General features: G+C 43.6%; 1 long non-coding RNA gene across 1 annotated transcript; it reads right to left on the bottom strand.

Annotated features, from left to right (window-relative positions):
* Window positions 1-6,243: 6,243 nt before the first annotated feature.
* LOC113622747 (uncharacterized) lies at window positions 6,244-20,853 on the bottom strand. The gene is made up of 3 exons (XR_003433637.1): window positions 19,696-20,853; window positions 18,135-18,425; window positions 6,244-6,363 (listed from the first exon to the last, which is right to left on the bottom strand). It is a non-coding gene; the product is annotated as an uncharacterized LOC113622747 (long non-coding RNA).
* Between the last annotated feature and the right edge of the window lie 2,000 nt (window positions 20,854-22,853).

Here is a 22,853-nt window from a genome sequence, read left to right as displayed (position 1 = left end):
ATCTTGCTTTCCTTCTTAGACAGGTTCCAACATCCTCCAAGGAACTCTGGCTCCTTTTAGTGGAAAAAAATGAGATGGGTCAGAAGGTGGAGTCAATGCTGCACTCTGGATGTGACTTCGACTTTGGCTGCAGGAGTGACAGCACCAAAGCAGCAACATACCATAGAGCATGGTTCTCAATGTGGGTGAATTTGTCCCCCAGGAGGCTTTTATCCAGGGACATTTTTACTTGTCATGACTTGACTGGCGCTGGGGGTGTTTACTACTGGTGTCTAATGAAACGAGGCCAGGGATGCTGCCAAATCTCCTCCAATACAGAGAACAGCCACCTCCACAGAGAATTATCTGGCTCCAAATGTCAATAGTGTTGAGGCTGAGAAACTTTGCCTAGAGCATTAGCTCATGTTGATGCTTTCAGTGTACCTGCCCTTGTTCCTTCCCTTTGTTTTTCTAATATTTTGTTACACACATAGGTAACTTTCCAACCCTTTTGTATATACTTATATGTACATATACATGATTTGTATATATTCCTATCAAATTTGACATTTTATGTTACACGGTATCACACCAAATCCTATATTTGAATTACAGTGCTGATGGCTTCATTTTAGGTTTTAGGGTGACTAATATGATTTACAAACAGAATACATAGTGGAAACTTCATGGGAAAGTGTGGTGGTCATGCTTTTCTTTTTCCTTCTTTCATCCTTCCTTCTTGACCTTCAGTTGAGATGTCCAGAAATTAAATCCAAACAGTGCAGAGTCTATGATCTACTGGTTGGTACTATACAAGAGTAGCATCAGCTGTCAGAAAAGGAAAACAAAACCCAACCTCTACTGCCCACCACGGTAACCGTTAGGGCTGGCAGCCCTAGAATGACAAGAAGAGCCCTGTTATGGAACCCATTTTTATATTTTCCTGTTAATAGTGCTTTTTTTTCATTCCCTCCTTATTTTTCAAACATTTTTTGAAATGTACTATACATACAGGAAAGTACACATAAGTGCGTAATTCGATGAACTTTAAAAACCTGATTACATCTATGCAGCTAGCACCTAGACTGAGACCATGACTAACAACCAGAAATCCCCTTGCATTCCCTTTCAGTCTCTACCCCACACCCCCAAGCAAGAGTCTAGTAACTTCTAACAGCATAGATAAGTTTTACCAATTTTTATAGTTTCAATAAATGCAATCATACAGGATGTACTCCTTTGTGTCTGGTTTCTGCCACCCAACATTATATTTGTGAATTCATTCACATTGTTGCTTGTTAGCTGATAGATCCCTCACTCTTGGTGCTGTACGAATATACCACACTATCCGTCCCACTGCTGAACATCTGTGCAGTTTCCACTTGGGGGCTACTTCAAATAGTGCTGTTATAAACATTTTTTTGGCTGTTGTTATAAACATTTTTGTAAAGGTCTTTTGGTGAACATGTGTAACACATGTATGCATTGCTGTTGGCTCCTACGAGTGGAATTTCTGCATCATAAATAAGCATATGCTTCACTTCAGTATATAATGCCAAACAGGTTTCCAAAGCAGTTGTGCCAACTTACACACCCCTCATTAGTGTCAAAGAGTTCCATTTGCTCCCTATTATCACCAACACTTGATATTTTCCATCTTTTTCTTTTTAGCCATCATGGTGGGGTTATCGTGGTATTGCCACATGGTTTCGATTTGTATTTTCCTTATGATGAATGCAACTGGACATTTTTTCATATAGTGCTTGGCCACTTAGATATAATCTTTTGTAAGACGTCAATTCCCTATCTTTTATTTTAAAAATCTTACGGTGTTTTCTCCCTCATTCTTTTTTATTTTCCTTGCTGTAGAAAGACTTCCTCTTTCTTCCTGCTCTGACCCCTAGGGAGTCTTTATAACATCTGAATTTTTAGGGTAACATTCTTTCATTTTATTTTTGAGCCTGTACTAATTCACCCTTGGTTCCTTTTTTTTTTTTTTTTTAATGAGGAGTATTTTATTTTAATGATCAGTTGTTAGGGCACTAAAGATATAAGATAAAGGACTTCTTTTTTTCTTCAGAAACTTAAAATGTGGAAGTATGACCTACTAGGCAAAGCAAATCCTGCTCACAAGGTTTTCTTTTTGGCAGACAGATTAATTTGAAATGTGATAAAAATGCATATAAAGATTTTTTAGTGAGTGCGTACAAGATTACGGAATACAAGGCTACTTTCTAACTCAGAAAGCTTACATAGAACGATAGACTCATAGAACAGATTAGTAGAGCTAGAGGTGTGGGGTAGGGAGGAGAAATAGATGAAAGGGGTCAAAAGGTACAAACCTCCAGTTAAAAGACAAATAACTTGGGCTTCCCTGGTGGCGCAGTGATTGAGAGTCCACCTGCCGATGCAGGGGACACGGGTTCGTGCCCCGGTCCGGGAGGATCCCACGTGCTGCGGAGCGGTTGTGCCCGTGAGCCGTGGCCGCTGAGCCTGCGCGTCCGGAGCCTGTGCTCTGCAACGGGAGAGGCCACAACAGTGAGAGGCCCGCGTACCGCAAAAAAAAAAAAAAAAAAAAAAAAAGACAAATAACTTCTGGGAAATAAAGTACAAACATGGTGAGTATAGTTAAAAACACTGAATTGTATTTGAAAGTTGCTAAGGAAGTAGATCTTAAAAGTCCTCATCACAAGAAAAACACAAGTTGTAACTGTGTGTGGCAATGGATGTTAAACTTGTCTGTCTTAAACTAATACAATGTTACATGTCAATTACATCTCGGCTTAAAAAGAAAATCTCTCAACTGAAATATGACAGATTTTTAAATTGTTAGAATATTTGTTTTTACTGACTTTTAATTTTTAAGTCAATAAAAGCTTCAAAATTACTTAGTGAATACATTCATTAAAAAAGAGAAACAAACAAAAAACACACACACAAAAAAAAAATAAAAAAGAGAAACAAACTGTTACTCTTCCCCTGCCCACATTATAGCCCATCAGGAAAAAGCACTGAGTTCAGGCCAAAATCATAAAAACTTTCAATTAAACTAATAATTGCTGGCATGTTTCCGTTTAAATTTCCTTGCCTCATTATCTCTGATTGCTTTTCACACCGTTAGGTCACTAAAGCCTGCTTTTGAGACAAAAACTATTCATTCCCCAAAAGTCAGGGGAACAATTAATGATAAGGATGTAAGTTAATTAACACAATCATTTTGGCTTAATTATTTAAAGTCCAGTGTTATTCCTCCAGCACACCTGTCCCCTAGCTTTCAGAACCATACTGAGATCTGTAATTTTTCACTGATGAATTTATAGCTTTCACATACACAAAGAGAAGAAATAGAATCTTAAAGGCAATGCACACAAAAATTATTGTCAACACACACACGCCAACTTTTACACACACACACCCCTACATATTTTTAAAGGATGTCTTCTTTAATATTAACAATGGGATTTTTGTTTCCAACTAAACAATTTTAGTAATTCTTTTGAGACACCTTTGCTATTCATTTTTTTAACTTTATACTCTTTGAATACTGTAATTTTGTTTTTACCATTTTAACCATTTTTAAGTGTACTACTCAGTGACATTAAGTACATTCACACTGCTGTGCGACCATTACCACCATCCATCTCCAGAATTTTTTCATCTTCCTAAACTAAAACTCTTTTCCCATTAAACAGTGACTCCCTAATACCTCCTTCTCCCACCATTCTATTCTACTTCTGTCTCTCTGTGTTTGACTACTCTATGTACCTCATATAAGTGGAATCATACAGTATTTGTCCTTTTGTAGCTGGCTTAATTCACTGAGCGTAATGTCTTCAAGTTTCAGCCCTGTTGTAGCGTGTGTCAGAATTTCCTTCCTTTTTTAAGCTAATATTCCATTGGATGTATATACCACATTTTTTAATCCATTCATCTGTTGATGGACATTTAGATTGCCTCTACCTTTTGGCTATTGTGAATAATGTTGCTATGCACATGGATGTACAAATATCTGTTTGAATCCCCGCTTTCATTTCTTTTGAGAGAAGTGAAAAGAATCCCGGAAGTGGAATTGCTGAATCCTATGGTAATACTATGTTTAATTTTTTTGAGGAACTGCCATGGTGTTTTCCACAGGGGCTAAACATTTTACATTCCCACCAGTAATGCACAAGGTAAACACTGTATTTTATTTGTATTTTAAATCTATGAACTCTGAATAGCTTTTGTACACATCCCATGACCCCAAGACCAGCATTTGTCTGTCTGTCTGTCGATCTATCTACATAGATATTTAGAATGGAAACATTAATTTGCAACTGGTGGAAGCACCCTGAGTCAAGAAGCAGTTTTGATTGGTGTACCTAACTGGGCCCTCTCTTGCTGGGGGTCTCTTATTCTTCTGGGTATCTGAGGGAGGTTGGGATGGGCAGACAGATTCCCCTACCCAGCTCTGTAGCCAGAGGGGCAAGTCCTGGTGACTTAATTGCCCTGGGTGACAGAGATCTGGTCTCTCCCAGAGGGCTTTTCTATGGGTTTATAACAGTTTTCTAGAGGTGGTCTCCAAACAGCACTGCCTGGAATGGCTCTTTATTTGCAATTTACTTCATCTTTGACAATCTAGTTGAATTCTCCTATTTCTCCCCGTTTAGTTTTCTAATTAATTTAATCATTTGTCTTTTAGTATTTTTGCCAATACTTGTCTGGGAATTTGCCCACTGGGTTTCCTTGTACCCAGACCTTTTACACCCTAGGCAGGAAGCTGCTTTCTGAAAAACTTCCAGAAGGTGACCTGCATTTTGATGAGTATTTGTTAGTTATAATTGTTGTGCCCATGGGAATGGCAAAAGGGTTTTTTATACCTGAAATATATGGGCTGACAGACTTGCTTATGTTTGGTGTGTAGAACTGACTTTTGTCACTTGGGGTTGGGGAGAGGTGCAGGTGGCACAGTGGTTTATCTCACTGGAGGGAGCGGTTCTTTGGAGTCGAGCCCTCATGTTTCTTTGAACTGTTACAGCCTAAGGATTCTCCTGTGGATGTTTCTCTAGCTTCCCTATACCTTCTGATAAGACCTTCTTCCAAATAGGACTGTGGCTTCTGTGAGGGATCCCCTTATTCACAGCCTCTAAATGGTTGGGGTCCCCTGGCACTCTTAGACCTCTTCTCCGGTCCATTTACATTCATTCCCTAGGTGATCTCTACCAGGCCCATGCATTAAATAAATCTGTAGGCTAATAACTTCCAGATATATATCTCCAGTCTTGCCCTTTCCCCAAAACTCTAAATTTGTTTATCTAACTGCCTATATAGCATCTCAGATTGGTTGTCTGAGAACAATGTTGCTTTGAACATACCTAAAACCAAACTCTTTACTTTTTCCACCCAAGTAAATATTCACCTTCTTTCTTTTCTAGTTCAGTAAATGGTTCCATCTTTTATCCAGTCACTCAGGCCAAAAGTCTTGTTGTAATCTTTCACTCTCAACTGTTAGGTCAAATTCAATCTGCAAATCCTGCCACTTTTACTTTCAAAATACATCCTAAAGCCTACCACTTCCCCTTCTCGCCACCTTCACTGCTCACAACCTTTCCCTGTGGCCATCGGCTCCTTCCTGGATTCCTGCAATGGCCTTCTAACTGGTCACTCTGCTTCCATGCTTGCCCCTCTATAGGCTAATCTCCGTAGGGTTCCCAAGATGGATCTTTAAAAAATAATATCCAGATCATACCACCTCTGCTCTCATACTTCTAAGGGCTTCTCATTTTATTCCCAGAATACAATTCAAAATCTTTGTCATGACCTGTAGGTCATGTAAGACCCTATGTGAATTGTCTCTGTCTCTGGCTGCCTCTGACATCTTACCTCTTACTGTTCTTTGCCTCCACACCTCTATTGGATCCACACTGGGCCTCTGGATGTTCCTGACACAGACCCAGCATCCCTCAAAATCTTGTAACTTGCTTTTCCCTTATAACTTCCCTTATAACCTCAAAATCTTGTAACTTGGTTTTCCCTTATAACTTTCTGGAACACTCTTCCCACGGTTTTTACATGGCTCGTTCCCTCACTGTATCCTGGTTTCTACTCATATGTCAGCTTCTCTGAGAGGCCTTTTCTCACAACCTTATGTAGAATCTCACCCTCCCAACAGTACTGCAGATGGCACTATATGAAACTGCCCTTCTTGTAGGTCAAAAACGGTAGAATATTGTCAATTTCAATAGTTTTAGTGCACACATATAACATTATTGTACTTACCTGTCATCCTTTATATATTTACAGGTTTATTGTTTATTTATTGGCTTGTTTATTTATTACACTTCCTCCCCAGAAGTGTAAGTATATGGAAGGCAGGGACTTGGGTTGCTCCTCTCTAGACAGTACCTGAAACAAAGAGGCGTTGACACATCGTCAGCTGTACACTTCTTCCATCTTTTGCCCTTTGATATGTTAAGCTCATCAAACTGCTCTCTGTGCAGGCACACTGGTGTTTTTGGAGGCCAATCCCTTTCACTCCTCATCAAGAGCCACACTCTTACATCCTTAGAATTTTATTTTTGAGATCCTGTCATCCTCTTATACAGATTTCTCTTTCTGATTGTCTGGTTATGGGACTAGACTACACTTTCCTCTGAGCTTCTGAGAGCTGTATACTGACATTTAGGATTCATGTCAGAGCCTCTCCAGAATTGCTTTTCTTGGGCATTTTAATCCCCCATGTGAAAGACACTCCCTGATTCCCAGTCCTCTAGGTTCCTGTATTCCTGCTTCAATAACCAGTTCTTCCTGGGAGGTCAGAATTAAATCTAGGAGGAAAGTTCTTTCTGTTTCTTCCTCTTCCTCTGCAAAATGCAATTATCACCAAGACAAGGTCAAAAATATATCATATGTTCTGCTTCTATAGAAATGAGATTTCCAGTCAAAACTCAGAGCTGGTAAATTCCCATTTTGCTATGACTTGCAATGTGTCAATTCTGTGATCTTTTTAGGAACATATTAATCAGCGCTCCATCTTACTTAGCTGAGGCTATCATATTCACTTATGGTAGGAAAGGTGCTTTCCAAACCGCTTAACAGTGAGTGGAATCTTCAATAATCAACACAGTAATGTTTAGTACTTTCCCCAAAAAATGTACCGAAAGACTGTAACTTGAGTTCCTAGTTACACTTGATTCAAACTGATTTTCGAGTGTCCATGTTAATGAAAATAATATTTAATGACACTTGTTAAAGATGGTAAGGTAGGGCTTCCCTGGTGGCGCAGTGGTTGGGAGTCTGCCTGCCGACGCAGGGAACATGGGTTCGTGCCCCGGTTCGGGAAGATCCCACATGCCGCGGAGCGGCTGGGCCCGTGAGCCATGGCCGCTGAGCCTGCGCATCCGGAGACTGTGCTCCGCAACGGGAGAGGCCACAACAGTGAGAGGCCCGTGTACCGCAAAAAAAAAAAAAGATGGTAAGGTAGACTTTATTCAGGACCATAATGAGGGTACAGGGACCATGGCAATGGGATTTTACAGTGGGAGAGAGAGACTGGGCTCAAGGCAAATGGGATTTGTAGCCAAGGAGCAGGAAGCAGGGGGTCAGTGGATGGAAAATTATCCCTAAGAGGAAGCATTAGGGATAAAGGGGGTTCTGGCTAAACTGACCTAACAGGATTCTTTCTGAAAGCAAGCCAGGGTGATCAGACATCACTTGGTGGGACATCACTGAACTGATCAGATATCCAGGGTGATCAGATATCAAGGGGAGTAGAGGAATCTGGTTAAACTAACTTAGCAGGGTTCTTGGTAAAACTAGGCAGCGCACTGATGGCCTAGGAGAAGTTTCAGGATCTTGAATAAAGTTTGGTCAAGCAAAGAATCTTTGTCACCAGCTTGCAAATGGGGGTGGACATGGAGGGGAATAGCACAGAACAAAAATCAAGGGCCTGCACTTGGAGTCAGACATACTTGTTTCTGAATCTTATTGCTCCTATGTGTAGTAGTCAGAAACCAAACCAATAATTTTAACAGAAAAGAACTTAATAGTGGGAATTGGTTAAAAGGATGTCAAAGACCCGAAAAGGTAAAAGAAGATATTGGGGCACCAGAAAGATAGTAACTTTAGGAAGCAGTTCCCGTCCCCAAGGCTAGTGGCACAAAGAGAAGAGGATAAGGTCATTAGAGCCCAGAAGCTCGGAGTAGAGGCCTTTATAACTGGAACCCAGACCTCTGGGAAGGGGGTGCCAGTTAACTGATGTTGGTATTTCTGAGGGGCTGGTTCTAGGAATGTGGAAAATTACTGCTGCTGAGGTGAAAAACCATTACTGGGGTGATGCTGACAGTACCAGGAAGCAAGCAGGGAGAAGAAAGTCCCTTCTTCCTCGTCTAGCCTTAGACTGTCCTCACATGCCAAGAAAGAGCCACAGACAAAGCAGAAATGTGATTTGCAGAGTCCTAGCCTCAGCATCACAGAACAGAGCAGAGCAGAGAGGTTTTGAAACAGAGAGAAATTGCATAATCACTAGTTTAATGGTTTTAAAGAAATGGCATAATCTCTTTTTTTTTTTTTTTTCTTGCGGTATGTGGGCCTCTCACCGTTGTGGCCTCTCCCATTGCGGAGCACAGGCTCCGGACGCGCAGGCTCAGCAGCTATGGCTCACGGGCCCAGCCGCTCCGCGGCATGTGGGATCTTCCCAGACTGGGACACGAATCCATGTCCCCTGCATCGGCAGGCGGACTCTCAACCACTGCGCCACCAGGGAAGCCAGACATAACCTCTTTAAGCCACAATTCCTCTACCTATGTAATGGGGAGATATGCCTTCTCTTAAGGTTCTTGTAAGGATTAAATGAGTGATGGATACAGATGACTCAAGTGCGTTGTCAGTAGCTTCAGATCTGGCTATGTCCCTGACGCCTCACCTTCAACCTTACTCCAGCATCCAGAGGGTGATAAGGAAAAGGAGAAGGAAAGATGGAAAGAGGAGAGAAGAAAGAAGTTGAGAAAAGAAGAAGGGGGAGGGGAGGATGGCAGAAATGTGACCAGTTCGCTGGGCATGTGTAGCCACTTGTACAAATGGTTTACCACCACCAGAGAGAAGGGCCAAAGCCCTGTGGACCATCCCTGGGCTCCTTGGGAAGGCTTTTCCCACTTTGAACAAATTACATGCTCCAGAGCTTTTAATGATTCCTGGGGGTTGGTGTTATGATTTCTGCAAAATCATGGAAACTAATAACAGTAGCTGGAGGCATGTGATCATTTTCTAAAAAGTGAAGGCTTAGTGGCTTGGCAAAGGATGACAGCAGGAGGTCTTAATGAGTTAGACCACAAATTAATCCTGCCTTATTTTTCCTTTAACTGTTTTTTTTCCCACTGTGTCTTTGGCTAGCTCCAGCAGCTGTTCTAACTGTGTAATCAAGTCATTTCTAGGAAAGCTGAGCAGCTGGGTCAGTACTATATGTTCTAGTGATCATTGGCTGTCAGGTTGAAGCTTAAATTAATATTCTGAACAGTTATCGAATTTCGGCTGCCCCATCTTCACAGAAGCCAGCAACTGGAAATGTTACTGGTACTCAGGTTTCTACTTTCATCAACACATTCAAGGAGGGATGAAATCCAGAGCCAGCCTGGTACTGCCAACAATATTTCTTAGAGTTGCTGTTGATGTGAAAAATAGATAATACTAAGTTGGGTCTAAGGAACTGAAAATGTTACCATTCACTATGTCTGCCCGAGCTGAACAGGACGACTGTCATCCCACCATGCTGAGCTGTCTCCCTTGCCTTTAGGTCTCGTTTCCTTCCTGGATAATAAACATAAAATCCCTATAATGAGACCTAAATAGACATTTCTCCGAAGAAGATATACAGATTGCCAACAAACGCATGAAAGAATGCTCAACATCACTAATCAATAGAGAAATCCAAATCCAAACTACAATGACGTATCACCTCACACCAGTCAGAATGGCCATCATCAAAAAATCTACAAACAGTAAATGCTGGAGAGGGTGTGGAGAAAAGTGAACCCTCTTGCAGTGTTGGTGGGAATGTAAATTGATACAGCCACTATGGAGAACAGTATGGAGGTTCCTTAAAAAACTAAAAATAGGGGCTTCCCTGGTGGCGCAGTTGTTGAGAATCTGCCTGCCAATGCAGGGGACATGGGTTCGAGCCCTGGTCTGGGAAGATCCCACATGCCGCGGAGCAACTAGGCCCATGAGCCACAACTACTGAGCCTGCGCATCTGGAGCCTGTGCTCCGCAACAAGAGAGGCCACGATAGTGAGAGGCCCCCGCTTGCCGCAACTGGAGAAAGCCCTCACACAGAAACAAAGACCCAACAAGCCAAAAATAAATAAATAAATAAACAAACAAACAAACAAAAACCTAAAAATAGAACTACCATACGACCCAGCAAGCCCACTACTGGGCATATACCCTGAGAAAACCATAATTCAAAAAGAGTCATGTACCATAATGTTCACTGCAGCTCTATTTACAACAGCCAGGACATGGAAGCAACCTAAGTGTCCATCAACAGATGAATGGATAAAGAAGATGTGGCACATATATACAATGGAATATTACTCAGCCATAAAAAGAAACAAAATTGAGTTATTTGTAGTGAGGTGGATGGACCTAGAGTCTGTCATACAGAGTGAAGTAAGTCAGAAAGAGAAAAACAAATACTGTATGCTAACATATATATATGGAATCTAAAAAAAGAAAAAAAAAAGGTTATGAAGAACCTAGGGGCAGGGTAAGCCGGGATGAAGTGAGAGTGGCATGGACTTATATATAGTACCAAATGTAAAATAGGTAGCTAGTGGGAAGCAGCCACATAGCACAGGGAGATCGGCTCAGTGCTTTGTGACCACCTAGAGGGGTGGGATAGGGAGGGTGGGAGGGAGACACAAGAGAGAGGAGATATGGGGATATATGTATACATATAGCTGATTTACTTTGTTATAAAGCAGAAACTAACACACCATTGCAAAGCAATTATACTCCAATAAAGATGTTTTTTAAAAAAATCCCTATAATGGGGACTTCCCTGGTGGTACAGTGGTTAAGAATCCACCGGACAATGCAGAGGACACAGGTTCGAGCCCTGGTCTGGGAAGATCCCACCTGCGGCGGAGCAACTAAGCCCGTGCGCCACAACTACAGAGCCTGTGCTCTAGAGCCCATGAGCCACAACTACTGAGCCCACGTGCCACAACTACTGAAGCCCGTGCACATAGAACCCATGCTCTGCAACAAGAGAAGCCACCGCAATGAGAAGCCCGTGCACTGCAACGAAGAGTTGCTGCCAGCACGCAGCAACAAAGACCCAATGCAGCCAAAGAAATAAATTTATTTTTTAAAAAGTAAGAAAAAAAATCCCTATAATGCAAAAGGACCACTTTCGGGAAGTGTAAATGGAAATATGCTGGCTGTATAAACTTGTGAAATTAGTTTTGCTGGTGGAAGAAATCTTAATTAAAGGGCTGCTTTGAAATAAGGAAGAGTAATAAAGCATTTTTCATTGTGTTCGCCTTGGCACCAGCCACATTCACTTTAATGATCTAATTTCCATTTTTCTTATTTAATGGATGACATTAGATTAGCTTTCCCAACACATTCATTTCCAAAAATTTAATGAAGTGAAGCTAAGTATATATGATAAATCATTAGTATTTCTGTTTAGAGCCACCAATATCCCACAGTCCTGGATTCTACTTTCTGTTTGCAGACAAGATAAGATTTATCAGAAAAATTCGTACTTCTCATACTAAATGGCTAATGTCCTCTATATTAGGAAATCAATGAAATATCAGAACTACAGAGGAAACAGTACCTTTTCCATCACCTCCAAATGAGTAAACTTGGCATGAGATTAATTTTTGTGACTTTCCATAATAAAGAACTGAACCAAAGTAATAGATTTAATGTATGAGCATCAAAACTTGGGAATTTAAACTTTGATGTATAGGAACCACACAACAGGGAGTGAGGGACAGGGTTTTAATCATTTATTGAAACAATTTTTCATGAAATCTGTTTTTTAAAGGTGAGATTTTACCCACTCTCTCTTACATCAGGCTTCTTAAGGAAAGAGCACAGCTTTTGGGGTCAAAGACCTTGGTTAGTTAGTCTGCCATTTCCAGTCAAGATGAAATAACAGAGACTAGATTTACAATTCCTGCCTAAAGCAACCAAAAAACTAGAAAAAAAAAAAAAAACAGTGGTTTTCAAAATATGAGCATTAGGAAACAAAGGGCTGTGACACTTGAGAGACAAACAATCCAATTTTTTAAATGGGCAAAAGATTTGAATAGACACCTCACTAAAGAAGATATACGAATGGCTAGTAAGCACATGAAAAGATATTTATCATCATTAGTCATCAAGGAAACGCAAGTTAAAACCACAATGAGCTATTACTACATACTTATCAGAATGTATAAAATGGGAGAGACCGACCATACCAAGTGTTGTCAAGGATGTGGAGAAACTGGAACTCTCATATGCTGCTGATCTGTAAAAATGTACAACCGCTCTGGGAAACAGTTTCCCTGCTTCTTAAAAACTTAAACATACACCTAGCACAGAACCCAGATATTCCATTTCTGGGTATTTACCTAAAAGAAATGAAAGCCTATGTCCACTACAAGGACTGGCACGTCAATGTTCTCAGTGGCTTTATTCATAATAGCCCCCAAATAGAAATAATCCAAATTTCTATCACCAAGGGAATAAATAGATTGTGGTATATCCATATAAGGGACTATTCTTCAACAATAAAAAAGAATGAACTAGTTAGTTTCAGACGTAGAGCAAAGTGATTCAGTTATACATATATACACTCTTTTTCAGATTTTTTTCCATTATAGATTATAGAATATTGATTATAGTTCCCTGTGCTATACAGTAGGTCCTTGTTATTTATCTATTTTATATATAGTATCAAACACATTTCTTAATCTCTCTGAACCCAAATTCCCTCAGGGGTCAAATGGAGACTCTAACAACAAGCCCCTCGCAACCACAGGGAGTTGTATCAGGTGAGACCCTGTAGTGACAGTCCTAAGAGAAGCAGTAAGTACATCAGGCAGGGAGAGCGTCTTGTCCTCTCCGTAGAAGACTTCATTTTCTTATTAATCCCGCAGACAGTGTTCTCTCTTGAGGTCGTATCTTTTATCTTCAATAATCAAAGGATATGCTTTTTGAAGCTAAGGTGGCTCAATCTCTTAAAACGCCTTTAGAAACAAAGTCAGATGGGGAGAAGTGAGAATACATGGGGGATTAAAAAGTAACAGCCCAGCATCTGTAGCTTTGTCGAAGACTCAGGTGGAAACTGGGCTTGCCCTGTTATCAAGGGACACAATATATTCAAGCTATCGGGCCTACGTGTGACCCTCCAACCCTGCCTCACATTCACATAACAAAAATTATAAAAAGAAAATACATTTAAAATGTAAAGACCATATGCTTTGGAGTCACACCTGACTCATCACTCCGTGGGTCTGTGACTCCCTCTTGCTAAGCCTCACTTTCCTCACGTGTAGACCCACTATCCCACAGGATGACCATGAGGAAGAAGTAGGAAAAGCACCTCGGCAGCACTTGACACAGGGGAGGTGCTCAGTACAAGAGTTTCCCCAGGGTAACACATTGGATTGTGGTAGCGCTTGAGTAGGAAGCTCCTGGCCCTCATTCCATTCCCTTTTCACCATACTCTGTTGCTAGCTCGCCTGGCTGGTCTGTGATGGGGGGCGATTAGACACCAGGGGACTTAGCTCAGCCTGGGTTCTTGCCACTGTGCAAGAACACCATAATGGATCAGAATTCATTTATCAATTAGGGAAAATGGCACCAAAAGATAAAATCATATTGGTTGGGAGATCAGGAAAAATCTCTTTGGACCCTACTCCAATGCGATTCATGACCAGCTCAGCCCCCAGCGTCTCTCCACGGGTACATTCTCTGACTGCTGTGGGCCCTGACCCAGAACCCTTTCCAGAGCCGTACATCTGGTAACCCCGGTGCCGGACTGGGCAGGATGCTGTGGGTGCATTAATGTTGCTGTGGCAGCCCTCCACCACAAGATGGCACACAACTCTCTTCTTTCAGAAGAGAAAGGCTAGCAAAGCAGTGGAAGTCTGAAACCAGGCATATTTCAAATCAGATGAAAATGCATTCATTTTAAAAAGTTGCCTCCCTCACCCTTAAAATAGTAAGGACAAACCAAAGAGTATGAAAGGAGTTCTGATAAGGCATGAAAGATGATGGGAGAAGGGGAGACTGCAGTGGGAGACCCAGGAGGGTTGCTTAGAAGCTGAAGGACTTGCCTTCTTGGTGTCTGTACTTGGTCTTGTCACCTCCCTTTTTGTCCATATTCTTGTCGAGCTCATAACTCCAAAATGGGCTATACTTGGGGTCTCCATCCTTGATCGAGGGTCTATTTGAGCCTTGACTAGACTTTAAAAATCCTGGATTCCTCTTCTACTCATACGAAGATGCAAGTGTGTTTCTTATTTCTTTTCCCATAATGACAAGGGCATGTTTTTCACATTTGCCCCCATGTTCTCTGCTGCTGCATACCTTTCACTTCAGACATTGTGCACTGTCGTTGTTATGCCGATACAGGGTTATGGGAGCCGATTTTAATCTCCAGCTCACCTTGGATACATCTGGCCCGGGCTGCAGTGGTCCCTCCTATCCTCCAAGCCACGGCTGTATGTCGCCCTCTGCTGGTAGGGCGATCATCTTCTTTCCACGTCCTTCCTCCTCTCACAGCTTGTGAGAGGCATGTATGGAACCTAAAGCATTGTCCTACCTCCTCAGTAGCTCATACATCTCACTTAGCAAGCAAGAGAGTATTTTGATTGCTTAAAGTAATTCAAAGACCTGAACTTAAATCTGGTATCATCATCCCTCCTATTACATTTTGAGGAAACGTGCTATAGGCACATAGACAAATAATTGCAATGTAAACAGGAGGGGTGGAGAGGGTAGGTGAGAGATGGTTCCCAAAGACCGAGCAGGAGTAGCTAAGTCTAGATGGGTGGAGGAGTGGGGCTGGGATGACGATAGACACTCTCCTTGGACAGCACTGCCTGACGGGCGGGAGGAAGGCACAGCAAAGCACAAGCAACACCCACAGGCAGTCCTGTCATGCTGGAGAGTGAAATGCATTGAAAAACAGCTGCTGCCATAGGCAGTTGCTAGATAGAGGGGCCTGTGTGCCATGTTAAAAGGCTGGGGTTCTGCCTCTAAGTGATGGACTGAACCACTACAGAGTTTGATGAAGGCGGTTCATATTTTAAATAGATTGCTCCACCCTTAAGGTGGAGGACAGATTTAGGAAGGATTTCCCTGTGTGGAGGGAAACCAGTTCAGATGCTATGGCAGTAATTTAGGCAGGAGATTATGGTGCCCTGAACCAGGACGGTGGTAAAAGGTATAGAGGTGAGCATTTAGGCCCACTCAAGAGGACCCCATCAACCAACTGAACGTGTGTGATCAAGGGTGATTCCTAAGTTTCTAGCTTATAGGAGGAAGAGTTGATCTAGAAGCAAGGTGATAAAGGTTTCGTGCACATTGATTCTGAAGTGCTCAGAGGACATTTGGGTGAGATGACCGCAGGCTGGTGGATAGACGTAGCCAAAGCTTGAGGGAGGGCCTAGGCTAGCGATACTGATTTGGGAGACAGCAACAGGTAAGTGCAGTTAAAACCAGGAGAGTGGATGAGATTGTTCTGGAATAGAGTGAAGAGGAAGAAAAGCAGCGGGTCAAGGAGTGGGTCAGTGTCAATCCCTTAACATCAATATTTAAGGGATAAGGAGCAGAAGACAACTATTGGAAAGAGAAGTCCACAAAGGAGACAGAGAAGGGATATTGGTCAGAGAGGCGTAAGGATGAGCAGAAAAGTGCACTGCCATAGACACCAAATGATTAGAGACCACCCCCCGCCCCCAAGGAGGGAGGATACAATGGTTTCAGAAGCAGCAGAAAGGCCCATACAGACTGCAAACTCTCCCCAGTATCTGGCAATGGGGAGGTTGCAGAAGTCACATGGCAGGGGACTGGGGAATGAATGGAAGGGGAGGATGTGGAGATGGTGAGGGCAGGTTACCTTCTGGATGGTCCTGGGTGAGAAGAGGAGGAGAGAGATGGGGTGATGGCCCATGGGCTGGGGACCCAGCAGGGCTGAACTGGATATAGGGTAAAGGAAGCTTTGGGATTTTGTTTGTTTGTTTTTTAAGTACGTATACTTCTAAAAAGTTTTTGTAGATTTAAAGAAAGTTGCAAAAACAGTACAGAGAGGTCCCATGTATCCATCATCCAGCTTCCCCCAGTAGTAACGTCTTACATTTCTGTAGTATATATTTTCAAAGCCAGGACATTGACATTGTTACAGGCTACAGACCTTATTCAAATTTCAACAGTTTATGCATGAACTCATACGTGTGTGTATGAATAGTTCTACACAACTTTATCATCTGCATGGATTTGTGTAACCACCACCACAGTTAAATGCAGAACTGTTCCATCACCAGAAAGAGCTCCCTCATGCCCCAACCCTTGGCGACATGCATCTGTTCACCATCCCTATAATTCTGTCATTTTGAAAACATTATACAAATGGTACCATATAGTGTGTAACATTTAAGCCTGGCTTTTTTTCATTCAGTTTTTTCCCCACGACATCAGCATTGCTGGAAGTATCAAGAGCTTGTTTCTCTTTATTACTGAGGAATATTCCATCATATGGATATACCACAGTTAGTTTAGCCATTCACTCCCTGAAACACATTAGGGTTGTTTCCAGTTTGGAGCTATTAGAAATAAAGCTTCAATGAACATCATGTAGACATTTTTGTGACATGAGTTCACATTTCTCTGGCATATATGCCTAGGAATGCAACTGCTATATCACCTGGTAAGCATATGTTTCATTTTCTAAGAAACTACCAAACTATTTTCCAGAAGACTGTACCATTTTGCATTTCCAACAGCAATTTACAAGAGATCCAGTTTTTCCATATTCTCACCAGCGTTTGGTATTGTCACTATTTTTTATTTGAGCTGTTCTAATAGGTGTATGATATAAGAAGCTTTTGTTGTGGTGTGTTTTATTTGTTTGTGGGTTTGTTTAGTGAAGGAGAGCCTTTGACACGTTCATGGGTTGAGGGGAAGGAACGAGCAGAGATGATGAATTGAGGGTGCAGGAGAAAGGAGGTGAGTGGACAGAGTCCTAAGGGCTGGAGGAGAAGGGGTAGAGTGATGAATGAGCTCCTATGGCTGCATGCCTTATCCTTGGAGATGGGAGGAAAGGATATTAGGGTGGGTGAGTGTGGAGAGATAAGTGTAAGTGAGATGTGAGAAGTGGACTCTAGCAAGAGAGCAGCAGAAACACGATTAGAGGTGGAGGCCTGGAGGCCTGTCACCTGCTGGGTGACAACGAGTTCTGGAGTCAGGCTGATGCCAGCTCCCACAGTTTCCAGCTATTTGACCTTGGGCACGTTATCTAATCTCAGGACTCAGTTTCCTCATTTATAAAATGGGGATAATAATAAATACGGGTAGGATTATGGTGAGAATTAAATAAAATTCTATGCGCTCGGTGAATGAGAGTGACAGCAATGATGATCACGTAGTGAATCAAAGAGCTAAACATGCCAGATAAATTCATAGTCCAAATAGTTTGATCAGTTTTGGCTTATGCGTCTTTCCACTGCCTTCTGCAAGACTGAAAATAACTTGAGGGTAGGAGCCAGATGTCTTACGTTTTTCTGTCTTCCTAGCATCCAGCTCAGTGCTTTCCCCATGGAGGGCTCTCAGTCATGTGTATTAAACACCTGAATAACTGGACTGCACGTGGTCAACCCCACAGCAGCTCAGGGTGCTGCCTCTCAGGCCACTTCCCTTCCACTGACCCTCTCGGTCGAAATTTCTCCTCTCTGCGTTTGCTCCCCTTGTTACACTAACTCATCTTGCTTTGCGGTCACTGGCCGAAAGAATCATAGCTGCCTGCTTTGGGCTCTATATTTCCGTTCTGGAAACGCAAAGCACGTTATTATTCATCACTAAAGTCAGGTGATCTCTTTCTGTTGGTTATAAATGCCCAAGAATTAAAAAGGAAAAGGAGAGAGCAATATATCACTGGAGAGACTTCTTTAAATTACCTCTTTTTATGACCACTTGCATCCTGGGCCTGAGCTTCAGCAAGTTGACGGGATCAGTGTCTGGACGCTGAGTGAGCCACTCCTAGACCCCGAGGGACAGAAGAAGCGCTGCCGCAGCGGTGCAGCCATTTTGCCGTCTCGCTCCATCCTCAGTGGGTTCAGGTGCGCCGGCCAGGTGAGAGGCAGAGTGGGACCTGGGCTAATGAGGAAAAGGCAGCGGCCCACATAATAGCAGCCACAGGCACACCTGTGTCTGGTTGTCAGTTTGCTAACCTTGGCCACGCCCCCAACCTTAAAAAGAAGAACGTACTGTGAAAACACCCAACTTCTTGTCTTTCTCCCCCTCTCCTCCCTCCACGGAGATGCAGAAATGCAGCTAAAATGCCGCCTAGAGATGTCTGGGGAGGGACACTGACAAGACGAGTCAACGATGGAGGCAAAACAAGGAATTTAGAAAATCCATAACCTGACATCACCCCTCCTCAAATCATCCCAGTCTTGGCAATCCCACTTGCAAGCAGAGGTGGAGTTTGTTATAACTTTTCCTGGCATTGCAAATAGCCAAATGCTCCGGGTCCCTCCTACCAAACCCCTCGCTCTGACCACCAGGGGTCAGGCTGCAGCCAGGAGCAGACAGCGAACACCCGAGAGCCGAGCTCCGTTCAGTTCCCCCCAGGCCCTGCCCTGCCTGCCCGCCTAGGAGCTCACCAGAGCGCATCCAGCAGTGGCCTGTGAGATTCCGTTACCATTTGTAATCGAAGCTGCCTGGAGTTGGGATAGGTCCCCAGGTGAATCAGATCATTCCCTCATTTGCATTTGTTAAGTTTGAGAACCACTCACCTAAAGAATCATGTTGGGGGGTGGGGGGCGGTGGGAGGGTCGGGGGGAGCTTATGAAAAAGCGGATTCCGGGGGCTGCTTCTGGAGGCCCATTCTGGGGTGGAGGGGTTGCCTCCCGAGCATCTGCCTATTATGCAAACTCTTTGATTGGTTCTGAAACAGACGCTGCAGAACCACACTTTGTCAGGGTGCTTGAAGCCGTTGTTCCAACCCAAGAAGTCCCTAAGTGGAGCCTTCACCTTTGTGCCATGCCCAGGACTCCAGCAGGCAGAGGACTGCCCACGTGCCCAGCCACCCCAGTGCTGTAGGCCATCACATGTATGGTCTCTGGCACACCTGAGGCGACACAGCTACTCCTGGCACATTAATAAACACCCAAGGTGGGATGAAGGCGGCAGGAGAGGAAGGACAGTTCATACTGCCCAGCACCTGAGGAACACCACTGCCAGCCCACCCTGCCCTCTCCCGATGCCCTTTCTGCTCTGCATTCCTTCCAGCTATTTCTCGGCACTGGTTTCCTTATTTTATGCCCTTTGATGTGCCTCCCTCCTCCTCATTGCTCAGCAAAAGCATCCTGGATTTAGAGGCAGCTAAGCTAGAGAGCTCAGGATAATGCTTGGTGTCCTTCATTGATGCTAAGACACGGTTTATAACATGAGCACCCTGATGTGTTAACAGCTTTTCAGGGAGGATGGGAGTAAACGGCAACATCACATACATACATCGGTTGTAAGATGCAGCGCAGGTCCAGAATCAATAAAACGTGTGTCGTAGAACTGAGGAAAGTGTCTCTCTTGTTCTCATAATCTAATGCTGCTTTGTTCATTCGACTCGAATTCATGGAGTGCCTGCCTACTGGGCCAAGAACCTGTTCCAGGTGCTGTGGGTGGAGAGTTCAGCCGTGCTGATATTATGGTGTAGGAAGCATGTAATCAAATAAGAATAATAAACGAGTTAGGAAATCTGAGAGCTGGAGATCGTGACATTTGTTATTAGAGAACTAAATAGGGACAAGGGGTAGAGATGTAATGGAAAGGTCAACTTCAGATAGGGTGTTCAGGGACCATTTCTGAGGAGGGGTCATGGAGCTGAGGTTGGAATGAAGAGAAAGACCAGAGGAAGACCTTTCCAGGTGGAGAGGACTTTCATGTGGTTCTGCCAAGCCCACCTGGCACCCTGGCCCGTGGCTGCAGGCCTTCCACTCAATTGCTGAACTTGGCATTTATCAAGCACCTTTTCTATGCCAGGTGATGCTGGTCCCTCAGGCTGCAGTTGTGAGCAAGAAAGACGTGGTTTCCACCCTCAAGAAGTTTATAACTTGGTGCAGTTTATAAAGATAAGGTTCAGCTGACCCTGAATTTCTACACTTACCATTTATCTTCATCATAGAAAATCTATTTTAGATTTTGGATTAGGATGGCCTTGATGGGGAGGGCTTTGTGACCACAAACAACTAGAATCCAATGGGGAAACCATCAAGAGCCTGAACACAGCATCTGGTGGCTCAGATAAAACAATAAATCCAGCCACCATTCCCATTTGGGGCTCTTTGCTCTCAGTGTTCTCCTCATATTATCCCAGGACTGTGTGATCTGGGTGAGAAGACACGGGTTCCAAACGCAGAGCTCACATCTTCCAGAACTGAATTTACCCATTCCTGTACCATCTTTGTTTCCCCCTCTTGGTGCCGAGCACTACTCAGACCTTGGAGGCTATCAAAGGGGAAAGAAATATTTGTCTCTGAACCTCTCAGTTGCCTTTCAGAGGTTCTCACTGAAGATGAATGATGGGAATAAAAATGGCGACAGTCTAAAGGAGAGCTTTGCTCCTGCGCCTCCCAGGAAGCACCTGCTTCTCCTATAGCACAAATTCATAACTGACAGATGCTGTCAAACCCCTGCAAAAAGCAGATTCCACCCCCGCCCCCCGCCGCCCCCCTGGGTTTCGGAGAGTTTCTTTTGCATCTGAACAGCTAGTAAAGGAGAAAGAAGAGAAACAGCTCAAATAGAGCGAGGACTGCCTTGGAGTCACGGGCAGGAGTGGTCTGGAACCAGCTTGCACGTGGGCTCCCAGGGGTGGTAAGAAGAATGCATGTGTGCATCAAAATCCTGGGCCTTACCCCTGGAGGTTCTGATGAGCAGGTGTGATGTGAGGCCTGGAAATATATCTATCTTTCAAAAATACCTCTTTGAGTCTTTCTGAGTATCACTGAGGTTCATGAGCCCTTGAACTAGGGAACAGATGGATCAACAGTCTCCTCATTAGCTCTCCTCCCATCCTGATATCCTCTGTGTCTCCCCGCCTCCCTCAAAACCAGGCCTCAGGTTCAATCTTCTGCCCCGCTTTCGGACATTAGCCCCCAGGGGCCTGTGGCTGAAACCTGAGTCAGCCCCAGCCCCCGGCCAGGGGGAGCAACTGACTTGGGCCTCTTCAGTAGAGGCTTTGGGTTACCAGACACCCATCTGCTGCCTGTTCTCACTAAGGAAATGGGAGCCAGATCACTTTCACTGGGCATCAACCCCACGCCTCCCAGTCTGCAGGGAGGAAGGGAGAACCACCAGCCTTCTGGTGCCTTCACTACAAACAGCTCCCATGTGACTCCCCCAAGCCATTTTCATTTACATCTCAACACCTCCCAGAATAGCCTGCATGCTTTGTCAGGAAGAGCCCGTGTCTGAGAACAACGGTCCCCTCTCCCATTCCGCCTCCTGGGCTTGGCACCCAGGTCTCTGTTCATTCAAGACAAACTTATAGCCCAGTCCTCAAAACAAAGATTGACCTCCACCCCACTGGTGTCCATTTGCCAGTCCTGTACTCTTTAGGGTCTCTGGGAACCCAGGGTTCTATGCTAGTGACTGAAATTAGTTTTATCTCCTTAAAAAGAATGAAAAAGGAGGGCTTCCCTGGTGGCGCAGTGGTTGAGAGTCCACCTGCCGATGCAGGGGACGCGGGTTAGTGCCCCGGTCCGGGAAGATCCCACATGCCGCAGAGCGGCTGGGCCCGTGAGCCATGGCCTCTGACCCTGCACGTCCGGAGCCTGTGCTCTGCAACGGGAGAGGCCACAACAGTGAGAGGCCTGCGTACCGCAAAACAAAAAAAAAAAAAAAAAAAAAAGAATTAAAAAGGAATTTTAAAGTAATACATTTACATAATTTGACAGTCCAATGTACTATAAAGCCTCTAACAAAAAATAGCCAATGCAGGGGACACGGGTTCGAACCCTGGTCTGGGAGGATCCCACATGCAGCAGAGCAACTAGGCCCATGAGCCACAATTACTGAGCCTGCGCGTCTGGAGGCTGTGCTCCGCAACAAGCGAGGCCGCGATAGTGAGAGGCCTGCGCACCGCGATGAAGAGTGGCCCCCGCTTGCCACAACTAGAGAAAGCCCTTGCACAGAAACGAAGACCCAGCACAGCCATAAGTAAATAATAAATAAAAAATTGCAACCTCCCTAAAAAATAAATAAATAAATAGCCCCTCCTTCGCTCCCTAAATGCTAATACTTTCAACTCTTGAGGTGGTTTTAGAAGAAAAATATTTACCTTCATATTTCTAAGTAACATTCTTATAATACATGTATGCTGCTTTTCCAATTTGGAATATTATCTGTCAACTTCCTATCATGGAAGATAGGAGAAAGCACTTTTACACACATTCACTCTGTCCCACCACCCCACCTAGAATCTCCCTCTCCTCCCAATAGTTATGTCACATTTTTGGTTAAATCAATATTATACAATGTTTACTTTATGCTTATGCAAGTGTTAATTGTTAAGCCAGTTGTAGAATATTATGATGATATATTTTTCTTCAATATTTTTTTCTGAGTTAATTTCCTCTTTTTATTTGCTCAGTTATTCTATATGTGTATCAAATTTT

This window comes from Aethalodelphis obliquidens, unplaced genomic scaffold (genome assembly GCF_003676395.1).
Source record: "Aethalodelphis obliquidens isolate GAN/ISIS:26980383/991018 unplaced genomic scaffold, ASM367639v1 scaffold10, whole genome shotgun sequence".
Lineage (NCBI taxonomy): Eukaryota > Metazoa > Chordata > Mammalia > Artiodactyla > Delphinidae > Aethalodelphis > Aethalodelphis obliquidens.
This window is presented reverse-complemented; position numbering and strand designations above follow the sequence as displayed.